Source organism: Neofelis nebulosa, chromosome 15 (genome assembly GCF_028018385.1).
Source record: "Neofelis nebulosa isolate mNeoNeb1 chromosome 15, mNeoNeb1.pri, whole genome shotgun sequence".
Classification (NCBI taxonomy): domain Eukaryota; kingdom Metazoa; phylum Chordata; class Mammalia; order Carnivora; family Felidae; genus Neofelis; species Neofelis nebulosa.
The window spans coordinates 25,359,099-25,372,128 of record NC_080796.1 but is presented as its reverse complement, the minus strand read 5'-3'; the positions used below and the strand labels follow the sequence as shown (position 1 = coordinate 25,372,128).

The 13,030-nt window shown below is 40.9% G+C and overlaps 2 protein-coding genes and 1 pseudogene across 7 annotated transcripts in view; 1 reads left to right on the top strand and 2 right to left on the bottom strand.

Annotated features, from left to right (window-relative positions):
* BRINP2 (BMP/retinoic acid inducible neural specific 2) overlaps window positions 1-253 on the bottom strand; it is a 127,214-nt gene extending 126,961 nt beyond the window's left edge. The window contains exon 1 of the mRNA XM_058700156.1: window positions 50-253. The gene's annotated coding sequence lies outside the window, so the exon portion shown is untranslated. The remainder of the gene's footprint in view (window positions 1-49) is intronic.
* Window positions 1-13,030, top strand: part of ASTN1 (astrotactin 1) — a 303,122-nt gene that overhangs the window by 776 nt on the left and 289,316 nt on the right. The gene's annotated exons all lie outside the window — the stretch shown is intronic.
* On the bottom strand, window positions 7,117-7,222 carry LOC131496684 (U2 spliceosomal RNA; annotated as a pseudogene).

Below are 13,030 nucleotides of genomic sequence, written 5' to 3'. Positions count from 1 at the left end.
CAGCTACCTCCTGGATCCGCCCCGCGCCCGGCCCGCCCTCCACACCCACCTGCCGGCCGGCGCCTCCGTGCCCCCGGCTTCTCCCCGCTTCCGACCTGGACGCCGGGCCCTCGACCTCTCCGCGGCCGCCCTGCCCCACGGAAGCGGGTTGCAGGGGTGTCTCTGAAACCTTTCCCGGCCTTGACCTCCCCGCTTTCCTTCAGGAGCAGACTGACAGAGCACTTCTTGGAGGCTACCAGCTCCACTCCCATAAGCCCTTCGCCCCACTCTCTGGCCACATGCTCAGTTCTTGGCTTCACACCCCCTGGACACCTACGGCATTTCCTGGGGGGAGTTAGAAACAGGTATCTGGCCCCCACCTTGGCAGGCGTGTGCAGGCCGGATTGCACCGGCTGGATCTCTAGGCTGCACCCTCTGAGAGGGTTCTTTATCTTTCACCAGATTACTGACACTCTTTCTGGCCTTCCTTCAGAACACTCAAGTTTCCTCTACCCCTGATGTCCATCCTGTCAAGTCCTCCCTCGGTGCCTACGTGCAACAGTGTCCTCATCCAGCCACCTCCACATGTCCATTAAAGAAATCATCCGACTGTAGTCTCTTAATGTTGGCATCTTCTTTGTTCCCAGTGCTACCTTAGGTAGGCATAGACGTTCCTGCACCTAGAATGATCTCCCTGGGTAAGAGCTCTCCGTTCCTTCCTTTGTTTACATCTCTCTCCCAGTACCCCTATTTTAATTTTCTTAGGCCACAAAACTCCTTCAGATCCTGGAACCTCTATGTCATTTCTGATTCACCTCTTTTTCACTACCAGGCTGCAAAGATATTGTGGTCCTGCTCCAGCATCTTGCAAAGCACCACAGGTTCATGTGACTTCATTAACCAAAATTTCTTTTCCTACTCCCTGTGCAGATGTATGTCTCCCCTGCTGTGCAGGCCCACCATACAGTCCATTTCTTTAGTGATGCTCTAAATCATCGTTCTTTTGCCCAGGCAAGAATTCAGAGATAACCCAATTCAAAGTTCGTCTTTAGATCCAAAAACTGAAAAACAACGAAACCGTCCAGGAGGCTGTTCCATCTACTTAATGTACTACCAGCTGGAGTTCACTTTGTAGGAACATGGCTTCCTGATGGCCATACGTAGGTGACAGCCACATGTGGAATGTCATCTAACATCTCCCTCATGCTCTTTATTCGCCAGAGAGCTCTTCATAGTGAAAGCGTTAAGAAGTGGGTGAGTAAACCTCCCACTCTCCAACCCCCACAGAAAAGCAATTTCAGAAATTGCCCGATCCTTTGAAAAGTTGGTTTGCGTTTCCTAGAGTGCAGCTTAGTTGACCCCATTAAGTCCATCCTACACTCTGGATGGCATTATTTATTTTTGCGTTAAAGACATACCAATAACATAATAAAAGCTGGGGGCTGGCTGGGCATGGGGACACTGGGCATATGCTACTCATTAAAGTGTACAAAAAATTGCCGGGTTATTCAGTGGTTGTAGATTTTGTGTGGAAGTCATGCTGATGTGCAAGTACAATCTGTTCATCATAATATACAAGAATGAGTATAGGGAATTCTGTGTTTCTAAAGAGCCCTGTTTTGGGCTCTACAATCAGTGTTTACTGTGCATGAGGAGGGCTGTGTGTGGTGCATAAAAAATGGGAAACTGGACTAGCAGTTCTTCAAAATTTTCATGTCCTTTTTTGCAGAATCCCAAAGCCAGGGCCTAAAGCCTGCTGGGATCCAGTGTGCACAGTGAAAGACCAGATGTTAAAGAATGGGGTTTCTGCACCTCTATGCAAAGCTGCCCACTGCAGCACCCTGCTGGAGTTGCTATGGTAACCTCCTGCAACTTGGCATTTACATACAGGAACAGACACACTCTCACTTCATGGCCAGATGCATTTCCTAAATGCATTGATTGTGTCTCCCCCTACCCCCTGTCAGTGGGGGCATGTTCAGAACCAGAGATGTGCTGATGCCTATCCCTTCTGGCCCAGTATTCCCAGGGGGAATAGGAGTGACTATCAGCTTGTGTAAGGGAGCAGAGCTAGTCCAGGTTCATGGAGGAAAGATTCAAGTGTATAATTGCTCTTGAGGTTAAGTTTTGTGGTCCTGGATTCTGTCGCTCGTGGCCAATAGTAAGGGCTGTAGTGACTTTGGTTTTGAGCTTCCCCTACTCTTCTCTCTGGAACTGAAGTGTGCTTAAGCCATCCTCTAGAGGAATACGAGTTCACTAGTCCTGGGAAATTACTGATCGTTCACTTGCTCAGCACTCGTAGGCATTATTAGGATAGACAAGTGAAAAAAAAATAAAAGGCCCCTGCCCTCGGATTCTCTCTAGTCAGGGAAAACAGACTGAAATACCTGTAAGAATTGGAAGAAATAACACTTGATCCTGTGGTATGGGTGTTAAGGGGTGTGGGAATGCTGGGGAAGGAACTACTTGCATGGTAAGAGCAGACTCCATGGATGACATGGGCTTCATTAGCGACCTTGACCCAAATCAGCTCCTTTGATTTCCTTTTGTCTCCAGGATCAAGTCCTGTTTTTTTTCAGTGAGGCAAACAAGACTATGTTCTGACTCCAGCTAACGTCCCCAGCCTCATGTCCCTGCAAGACTTTGCATATGCTGTTCCTTCTACCTGGAATGCGCTTTCCCCCTTCTCTACTTGGCACCCATCTGTTCTTCCTTTTAAACCATGCACACTTGTTCACCTCTCTAGGAAGCTTTACCCGTCCCCCAAGGCACATGCGTGTATCCCACTTCCGTCCTCTTTGTGCGGATTTAAAAAGTCAAAACACGAACGAACAAGATTAAAGATGGATTCAATTTGGCTTGGCCAAGGGGAAGGTGAAGCCATCTCAGCAGTGGGTGGTGATGAACAGGAATACGGGATGGCCCGCGTGTGGTGCAGTACTGGGATCGCCCTTGTGGGAGGAGAGTCGTCGGGACGGTGTGCGGCTCGAGAGAGTGGAGCGTAGTTCTCCACTTAGAAGCCAGGCAGTGCAGGGCTGATTTGACATAGAAGGTCGTGAAGCCTGACTCCCAGCAGCTACCTCAGCCAGCAATGCTATGGGTTTTGCTTGTAGGATGGGTCATCCTGTGGGGCAGTGTTGGGGGTGGGGTGCGGTAGTGGGAGCTCTTGTTGTCCAAAGTGTGCAAGGGCCACGTGTAACTTTTCAGTTGTGCTTTGTTTCGCTACCTGTAATTTTAAAATGCTTTGAATTGGAATGTTTTTAGTCAAGGCCTGCCATCTCTAGATTTGTCATGCTTCCCTTTTCTTTATGGTATTTATCTAGCAACTCTAAGCCAGGCAGTCTAAACCTGCTTTCAGAAATGTTGGGGAAACTCTATAATGTTCCAAAGTAAAGACAGTTTCCAATTTAAGATCTTTAGATGCATAGACCTGTGGACTAAAAAGAGGCTATAAAATAACCATAGGCTTTTTTGTTTGATTGTTTTTTGGAGGGGCATGGGTCTTAGGTATTGCAATCCAGGAGATAGAGTCCATGGAAAAAGAAAGTATGCTCAAATTGCAAGCAGAGAGTACAGGTTTGTAAAAGCAAAACCCACATGGTGAGGAAACTTGTTTTGAAAGAATTATGATTGGTGCTGACAGAGTTAACCCGTTGGCTATTAAGCTAACAGGTGTTACATTGGATTTCAGTCCAAAGTAGAAAGATATGTTCCAGGTGGTCCAGTTGTAATGGACAGGTTGCAATTGATGATCTCAAAAGTTCATGGTGTTCTAGAGAATTGAAACAGGAGAAGTGAGTGGGCCCTGCTTCGTCAGTATCCTCCCCACCCTATTTTCAGACTCTGTTAGCAGTGTGTATTTCATGTTGGAAGTTTCTTTAAAAGGCCGTATTACTCTCTCAGGAGAAGATAAAATCATGAAAATTTCCTATCTCAACTAAAATTTTGTATCCGAGCTCTTAAGACCGTAGACCTTCTTGCTTTGGAGGTATGTCTGATTTTGACACAGTTGCTTAACCTGCATTGAAGTGTGGTCTTCTGTGCTGTGAACAGAACAGATTTATCAGTCTCACTACTGTTGAGGGGTGCTCCTGTGTTTCAGACCCAAAGATTGAGCTCGTGCATGTGTGAAACTTAGTGAAGAAGGCTGTTTCTCCTGAGCCTTGGTGTTTAGTTTTAGCTGCCATGGCTTTTGATAGAAGAAGGTACTCCCGAAGATAAATCAATCAGCCTGCAGAGATGTAGTACGTTCCCACATGCAAGGTGCAGTTTAAACTGTCTGGAACAGTCCAGTGTGGTGGTTAAAAGAACAAGCTTTGAAGACAGATCTGGTGTCAACTCCTGGCTTTTCACTTCTTCCAACAGTGGAGAAAAGTAAGGATCAGAGAGGTTAAATAACTCACTCAGGGTCGCAAAGCTCACAATTGATGGATCCATTACTTGAACTCAGGTCGATATGACATTTAAACCTTTCTCTTAGTGGCGATTTTATGCCTTAAAATTTTTCAAAATCTGTTCTTTTTCATGATTGGATAAAAGAAGGCTCGGCAATGGTGTAGGATAGGGAAAGTACGCTAACCTACTTTGTACGGAAGAATCCTTCATGACGTCTACGTAAATACCTTTTGAATATCCTTGCCCATTGAGTGATTTCTCACCCAAGCCTTAATGTGGAAGAGAGTGAACTTCATCAAGAAATATTTGCCTTAGCAGGTATACTTACTCACCGAAGCAGAGATGGGGATTCTTGTTTCATTTATAGTGTCCAGGTTTGGGGAGCCATGTTCCATGATGTGTACAGACGGCACCCTCTGTGGTGATGAACGATGTAGGATCCATGGGGATGAAGATAACCTGTCCAGTGCTCTTCTTACAAAGACCCCGCAGAAATGCAAACTGGGAATCCCAGAGAGACGGCTCCACAGATAAATGGAGCCATCCAGAAGGTTTTTAGCTCCTTGTCCCAGGCCACTGCCCTTTGTATCAAGTAGCCTTGTGCTTTGAATCCACTGTCAGGGCCCCGTGGAGCTGCTCGATTAGCAGTTACTGAGCTTTTTTTTTTTTTTTTTTAATTTTTAAAAAATGTTTTCTTATTTTTGAGAGAGAGAGTGTGAGTGGGGGAGGGGCAGAGAGAGAGGGAGACACAGAATCCCAAGCAGGCTCCAGGCTCCAAGCTGTCAGCACGGAGTCCAATGGCGGGGCTTGAACTCACGAACTGTGAGATCATGACCTGAGCTGAAGTCGGATGCTTACCAACTGAGCCATCCAGGTGCCCTTTACTGAGCTTTTTAATTGGCTTCCAGTGTGATAGTGGGCATAATTTTCTACCTTTCTGCAAAAGTTGAGCTTTGCTTGTTAGGAAACAACCCTACATTTTTTTTTTTTCACTCGTCCGTCCAATTCTCCATTGAGAAGAAACTTTAAAATTTCTTGTCCTTCCTTTTACTCTCTGTTACAGTCAGCTGTTAGGTTAACAGTAAATAAATTTATATACAGTGACAGCCCATCTAAGACACCAGGAGGATGAATGGTAGCAATCTGAAAGTAGGGTCTCCTATACTTACATAACTCAAAGCAGAAGAATGCACTAATTTACAGTATTGAGAGGATTATTATTTATAGTTTGTCTACAGAAATGTAGATTTTTACATCAAAGGCATTTTGAATGCCAGGGTGATGAATTTTACAACACTTCAGATGCTCTTGTAGATATACTGATAGGTTTGAATTCAAGTCATTGGAGTTTTTGAAGGAAAAAATGAAATACAAGTTTAATTTCTTTGCAGTTTTTTGGAGTGAAGATTGAGGTCTTGTTTTATAGAGCATATATATATATATATATTTATATATATATGTATTTGGAGGGAGTTTTTTTTGAGGGCGGAAATGCAATTAAACCCAAAAGGCTCAAAGTTTCTCAGATTAACGTCAGTTTATGGGCACAGAACTTGACTTCCTTTCAGCGGGGACACGTCCCATCTTTATTTCTCCACTTTCACACTGAGTTGAAATATATGCACACAAATGGCAGAAAAAAGCTCTTTTATTTAAGCAAGTTAATCTCTCAGGACAAGTTAAGGCCTCTGGTAATTTCTAATGTACCACAACTTGTCATCTATCATCAGTCTTTTTATTATAAGTATGTAATAGTTATTAACTTATTTTTTAAATTGCATACAATTTAAAATTTTGAGACAACACGATGAGGTGCCTCTGTTGATTCCTGGGTTTCCAAGGAACAAAATTTGTACAGATTAAACTGTTGGTGATAGTTGTCTAAATTGATATATGACAACTTTTATAGAACAGTTTGGTATCACATGGTAAAGTTGAGAACATGCATGTCTCACAATCCAGCATTTCTACTTCCAGGTATTTACTACACAGGAATTTTTATATGTATATTGTTAACCTTAAAATAAAAGTTCTTGTGGTGCCTGGGTGGTGCAGTCGGTTAAGTATCCAGCTTCGGCTCAGGTCATGATCTCGCAGTTCGTGGGTTCGAGCCCCATGTTGGGCTCTGTGCTGACAGCTCAGAGCCTGGAGCCTGCTTTGGATTCTGTGTCTCCCTCTCTCTCTCTCTGCCCCTACCCTGCTTGCACTCTGTGCCTCTCTCAAAAATAAATAAGCATTAAAAATAAAGTTCTTTTACCAGCAGCAATGGGTTCATTTGGGAATGGCAGAGAATTCCAAATGAGGACATAGAAGCTATGGCAGAACCATAGGCAAGTCTAACAAAGGAGAGGAACATTATTTTATGGAGAAGACAGAGGAAGTTGAGAGGGGTTGTTTTGAATGACAGTCCGTTGGTGAAAAGCAAGGATTCAGGGTGATGATGATTTCTCATTGTCTGAGTTGCAGGGCTAGTGGACTTCTTGTAGAAGATTCAGTGTACATCTTTTCCTGTTGGGGCCTGTGAACTGATCGTTCTTTCCTATGAATGATTCTTCTGTTGGGGTTTGTGATTGATAGTTCTTCCTGTGATTGACATTGAGGGGTAGGGCTCCCTCTTCTAGCCTCCCCTGGTCACTTCAATGAGGTTTGTCTTTAGTAATTTTCACAATACACAGGAATGTTGTAGTAGCCTTTTTAGTCGTAACAAAATCTGGAAGCAACCAGTGTCCATTAATAGGAAGCTAGAAGTATGGAGGTGTAACAGTCATCCAATGGAATGCTATCCAGCCATGAAAACTGATAAGAACAGATACTACACTTGATCTTAGCCAAAAGGCCGAGAAGCGATCCAGCCATGAAAATAAATGAATTGCAGCCACATACACCAACATGGATGCATCTTACAACAGTAATGTTAAGTAAAAAATAAGCAACTAGCTGAAACATTCATACATCATATTGGGGCACCTGGGTGGCTCAGTTGGTTAAGCGTCTGACTCTTGGTTTCAGCTCAGGTCATGATCTCATGGTTCATGGGTTCGAGCCCTATATCAGGCTCTGTGCTGTCAGCACAGAGGATTCACTCTCTCGCTGTCTCTGCCCCTCCTCTGCTCTCTCTCTCAAATAAACATTAAAAACAAATACAGCACGGTCTCATTTATATAAAATTCAAAATAGCAACACATTATTTGAGGACATAAAGATATACATTTTTTATGAAAAGCAAAGAAACAAAACCCACAAAATAAAAGTTGGGTGTTATGTCTGGTGGAAAGGGAAGATAATGTGAAGGCGGAGGGAAAGAAGAGGGGCTTCAGACATTCTGGCAGTGTTTCATTTTTGTTTTTGTTCCTTGTTTAAAAATAAACTTACATTTTTTTAGTGTTTATTTTTGAGAGAGAGAGCATGAGTGGATAAGGGAGGGGCAGAAAAAGAGAGAGAGACCGAGAGAGAGAGAGAATCACAAGCCGGCCCTGCACTGATAGTGCAGACATGGGGCTCGATCTCACAAACCATGAAATCGTGACCTGAGCTGAAATGAAGAGTTGACACGTAACAGACTGAGCCCCCCAGGCACACTTAAAGTTAATTTTTTGTAGTAGTTCTAGATTTACAGAAAAATTGCAAAGATAGTACAGAGTTCTCATACCCCACATCCATTTTCTCCTGTTAAATAACATCTTATGTTGGTATGATGTATTTATTGCAGTTAAAGAACCAATGTTGATACATTACTATTAAAGTCCATCCTTTGTGTAGATTTCCTTAGTTTTTACCTAATATCCCTTTTTTTCTTTCCCAAGATCTTAACCAGGACGCCACATTACATGGAGTCATCAAGTCTCCATATACTCTTCTTGGCTGTGGCTGTTTCTCAGACTTGTTTTTGATGATCTTACCAGTTTTTGATGACCTTAACAGTTTTGAGGAGTATTGGTCAGGTATTTTGCAGGGTGTCCCTTAACTGGGATTTGTTTGTTCACAATGAGACCGGAACTATGTGTTTTGGGGAGGAAGCCATTTTTCACATCATGTCAAGGGCACATTCTGTCAATATGACTTAGCATTGTTGCTGTTGCCCTCCATCACCTGACTGAAGTAGAATTTGTCAGATTTCTCTACTGGAAGTTACTCTCTTTCCTCCCCTTTCCATGCTGTACTCTTTGAAGGAATTCACTGTGTATAGTATATACTAAGAAGCTGGGGAGTTGTGGTCTACCATTTTGAGAGCTGAGTAGCTACATAAATTATTTTGAATTATTGTACATGAGAGAATTGTCTCTTATCCCTCATTAATGTATTTATTTAATCATTTATTTATATCATATGGACTCACAAATACTTATTTTATACTTTGGGTTATAATCCAATACTGCTTTATTGATTTTATTGCTGAAATTGTTCCAGCTTTGGCTAATGGGAGCTCTTGCAGTTGGCTTCTGTGTGCCTTTGAGGTAACCTCATCAATGTGGGCATTTGCTTTGTTTTTGTTTTTTGAGCACTTTGTTACTTTTTATCTCTTTCTGCTCCAGCTCATTTTGTATATGCCTACTACGCCCTCTAGCCCCTGCCCCCAGAGTTCTGGAATCAGCTCTTTCTCTAATTAGCCCTGATTCTTCAAATTAGAGATTAGTATTAAACAAGATCTAGGCACTGTATTTATTTATTCTGGGGTATTGTAGCTTGTAGGATCTCAGCTGACAGAGCAAGGAAATAACATGTGTATATACTAACTTCTATGTACACACATATTTATAAATATTTCTATAAGTAACCATCTGTATCTTATTAAGCTAAGCATGAGTTCATGCTGATGTGTCTGGCTCTAACGCATTATCTAATCCATGGATCATTCTAGTCTCTTGCCTTTCTTTAGCCCAGCCCAGCATTGAGAAATCTGGTTCTGTCTTCCATCCATTTTTTTAATTGTTCACTTCCACTGTGCATCTGTGGCAGTATCAGAATTGTTTACCCATACCCCAGTGGGGACAAACTTGATCAATTAGAGTATAATTCTTACATACAGCATCTTTTGTCTTTAGTCTTAAAAGACCAGCCGAAGGTATGTAAGTCAGGATGCCCCCCCACCTTTGTGAGGTTGTTTCATATATTTTTGATAGAATTAGAGTTCTGCCTCGTTCTACATTCCATCCCAGGATCACCCAGCCTCCTAAATGATTTTTCTTTTAATTTGCATGCATTGAGAGGGGCTCTTTGTGCTCTAAAACTCTATGGGTTTTTAACAAACGAAATGCATACTATCAAATATCTGCAATTCTAGGATCCCACATAATAGTTTTAATGCCCTACACAATCCCCTGCCCTTCACCTATTCAACCTTCCCTTCATTACGTCCAAACTCTGGCAACCACAGATCTTTGCTGTCACTATAGTTCTGCCTTTTTCAGAATGTTATAGAATTATAATCATACAGTGTGTACCCTTTGCAGACTTGCCTCTTTTCATTTAGCATTATGCATTTAAGATTCATCCACATCGATTTTTTTTTTTTTTTGGCTTGATAGCTCATTCATTGTTATTGTTGAATAATATTCCATTGTATGAATATACCACAGTTTGTATCCATTTACCTGTTGAAGAATATTTTGTTGCTTCTAGTCTTGGGCAATTAGGAATACAAATGCTGTAAATATTCGCATATGCGGTTTTGTGTGTTCTCTTTTTGTTTTTGTAATTTCAGTGCAGAGGTTTGAGTTAATCATACTCCTCAGTTCACAATACATTTTGTCATAGGCCTATGAAAACCCTCCTTCTTCCAGTGGTTCATATATTTGGCTCTTTGTTTCTCTTTATCACTGCTCCCAATTCCCACCTACCCTTCCTCACAGGCAAGCACTCTAATTTTCCTAATGTTTATCTTTTGGTGGGGGGGAGGGCTATGTCTTCTTGCAAAATGTGAGTAGTTGTTTTGTGTTCCTGCATTTGTGACTTAACTAAATGGTGATGTAATATAATGACATTCTGATTCTTACTCTTTGCGCTCAGCACTTTGTTTTTAAGATGTCCTCATGTCACTAGGTGCAGATAGAGCCCAACACTGTCTAACTGAGCTTTCCATAATAATGAGAATGTTGTACATATGCCTTATGCAATATGGTAATCCCGAGCCACACGTGGCTCTTCAGCACCTGAAATGCAGCTGGTGCGACTGAGCAGCTGAATGTTTTACTTTTTAAAAATTTTCATTAATTTGCATTTGAAGAACCTCACGTGGCTCGTGACTACCGTATCGAATAGTACGTTTATAGTACATTATAGTGCATATACATTATGGTACGTGTAACGTGTGATATATGCAGTATTATCTATTTTGTACATACTATACAATATACGTATGTAGTAGATATAACTATATAGTATATACAGTGTATATGTGTGTAATTCTACATACAATATGTATATAGAACCCTTCCATCATCATCGCAGAAAGGTTTATCGGACAGTACAGGTGTAGCCCAATGGTTCTCATTGCTGCAGAGGACTCCATGACAGGTATCCATCACATTTCACCAGTCCCCTCAGTGATGGACACTGGGTCGCCTCCAGCTCTTCATCCCCATAAATAACGCTGCATGTGTCATCTTTGTGCATCTTCCCTCAAGGACTGTTGTTAAAATTTCTCTGGGATGTGTAAGCGGGAGTGGAATCACTGACTCCTAAAGATTATGTATATTTAATTTGACTAAATACTGTCAGATTGTGCTCAGAATGGCTGTACCAGTCTGCGCACTCATCAGTAGTATTTGAGGGCCACTATACCCCCATACCCCCACCAACACTTGTCTTTATCCAGTGTTCTCAAATTTGTCAGTTTGCTAAGTGTTAAGTGATCTGTCGTTGTTACTTCATATTTTTGGAAGCACTTTAAACACTAAGGAGATTATCCCTTTGATTGTAATAGAAGTTACAAATAAACTTTTTCCTCAGATCAAGAGATTAATGTCTCTTGATTTTGCCCGTGTTTTTGTTTAGTTGGCTGGTTTTCCAACAGCTTTTGAATTTTTTGTAAGTTACTATTTATTTTTGGCTTTCACACCTTAAGTCTCAGTCGGGAAGTTCTTCCTCACTTTAAGATAATAAAATGATTCATCATTTTTTCTCCTTATATTCTACTGGTTTCATTCTTTGCATTTAAATATTTCATATATTTTGAACATTCTAACATATTCTGTGAGACATAACCTTATCCAGATGTACTGTGGGAAGTACCAAATTTAGCTCTCCAGATGGTTACTCAGATGTCTCAGTACCATTTATTAAATAGTCTGTGATTTCCCCTTTGATTAGAGGTGTCATCTTTATAACATGCTGAATTCCTTAATACATTTAGGTCTATCTGAACTTCTGTTCTATTACCGTGTGTGTGTGTGTGTGTGTGCTTGTGTGTGTATACGTGCCTATCCATGTTTTAATTATTGAAGCTTTAAAGTATATTGTAGTATGTTTTAATGTTCTGTAGGATTAGTCACCCTCTGCTAGTATTCTTTCTCAGAGTTTTCCTAGCCACTTTTTTTTCATGTAAACTTTCGTGGGTGCCGGGGTGGCTCAGTTGGTTGAACGTCCGACTCTTGATCTCAGCTCAGGTCTTGATTTCAGGGTTGTGAGTTTGAGCCCTGCATTGGGCTCCATCCTGGGTGTGAAGTGTATCTGAAACAAACAGACACTTTCAAAGAAGCTTGTTCGGTTCCTGAAAAAAAAAAAACAGGAAAAATAAAAGCTGGGTATTTTTGGTTGAGATCTTGTTAAAATTTTTAACTAACTTATTTAGGGAGATTAAATCCTTATGATGTTGAGTTTTTCTGTTTAAGAACTTGGTATATTTGCATTTGGTCGGGACTTCTGGTCTGCCCTCTAGTAGGGTTTTCAAGGTTTTTCTTTCTTGTCATAAAGTTCTTGTACGTTTCTTGTTGGATTTACTTCTAGGTATTTTGTCTTTCTGTACTCCTGTAAAAGAGGTATTTTGTATATACCTATGTAGTATATGTATTATGAATTGTGCATATATATATATCTCCTAAATGATTACAGTTTGTGTATATCAAAGATACCAATATTCATGTGTTAATTTTCAACTGCTGCTACCTTACTAAATTCTTTAGCTATTCTTGTGTTTCAGTTGGTTCTCTTGCGTATTTTAGTTAGGCAGACATATAGGCAAATGTTGATCGTTGTATATTGTCCCCTCAAATTTTTATTTCTTTGGTTTCATTTTCTTGCCTGATTACACTAGTAGTAACTACAATACAATGTCAAATAAAAACATGATAATATAATTTCTTGTCTTTTCCTGACTTTAATGGTAGCAACTGTACTGTCTTGCCATTATGGTAATTGCTTTTCTGTTAAGATAGATAAACGTTATCATGTTAGAGAGGAATCGAGTGTTTCTTTCTTTGTTGAGAATGATTTTTTAAAAATACTACAATTTCTTTAGTATTTATAATCATGTGATTTTTCTCCTTAGACTAATTAAAAGGATGAATTATATAAGTGAATTTTCTAATATTGAACTATCCTTGCATTCCTGAAATAATCTTCACTTGGTAAATAGTGAGTGGTTGTTTTCCTTTAATATGTTGTTGGAGTCTGTTTGCTAATATGTATTAAGGGTTTTTCTGCACCAGTATTCCTAAGT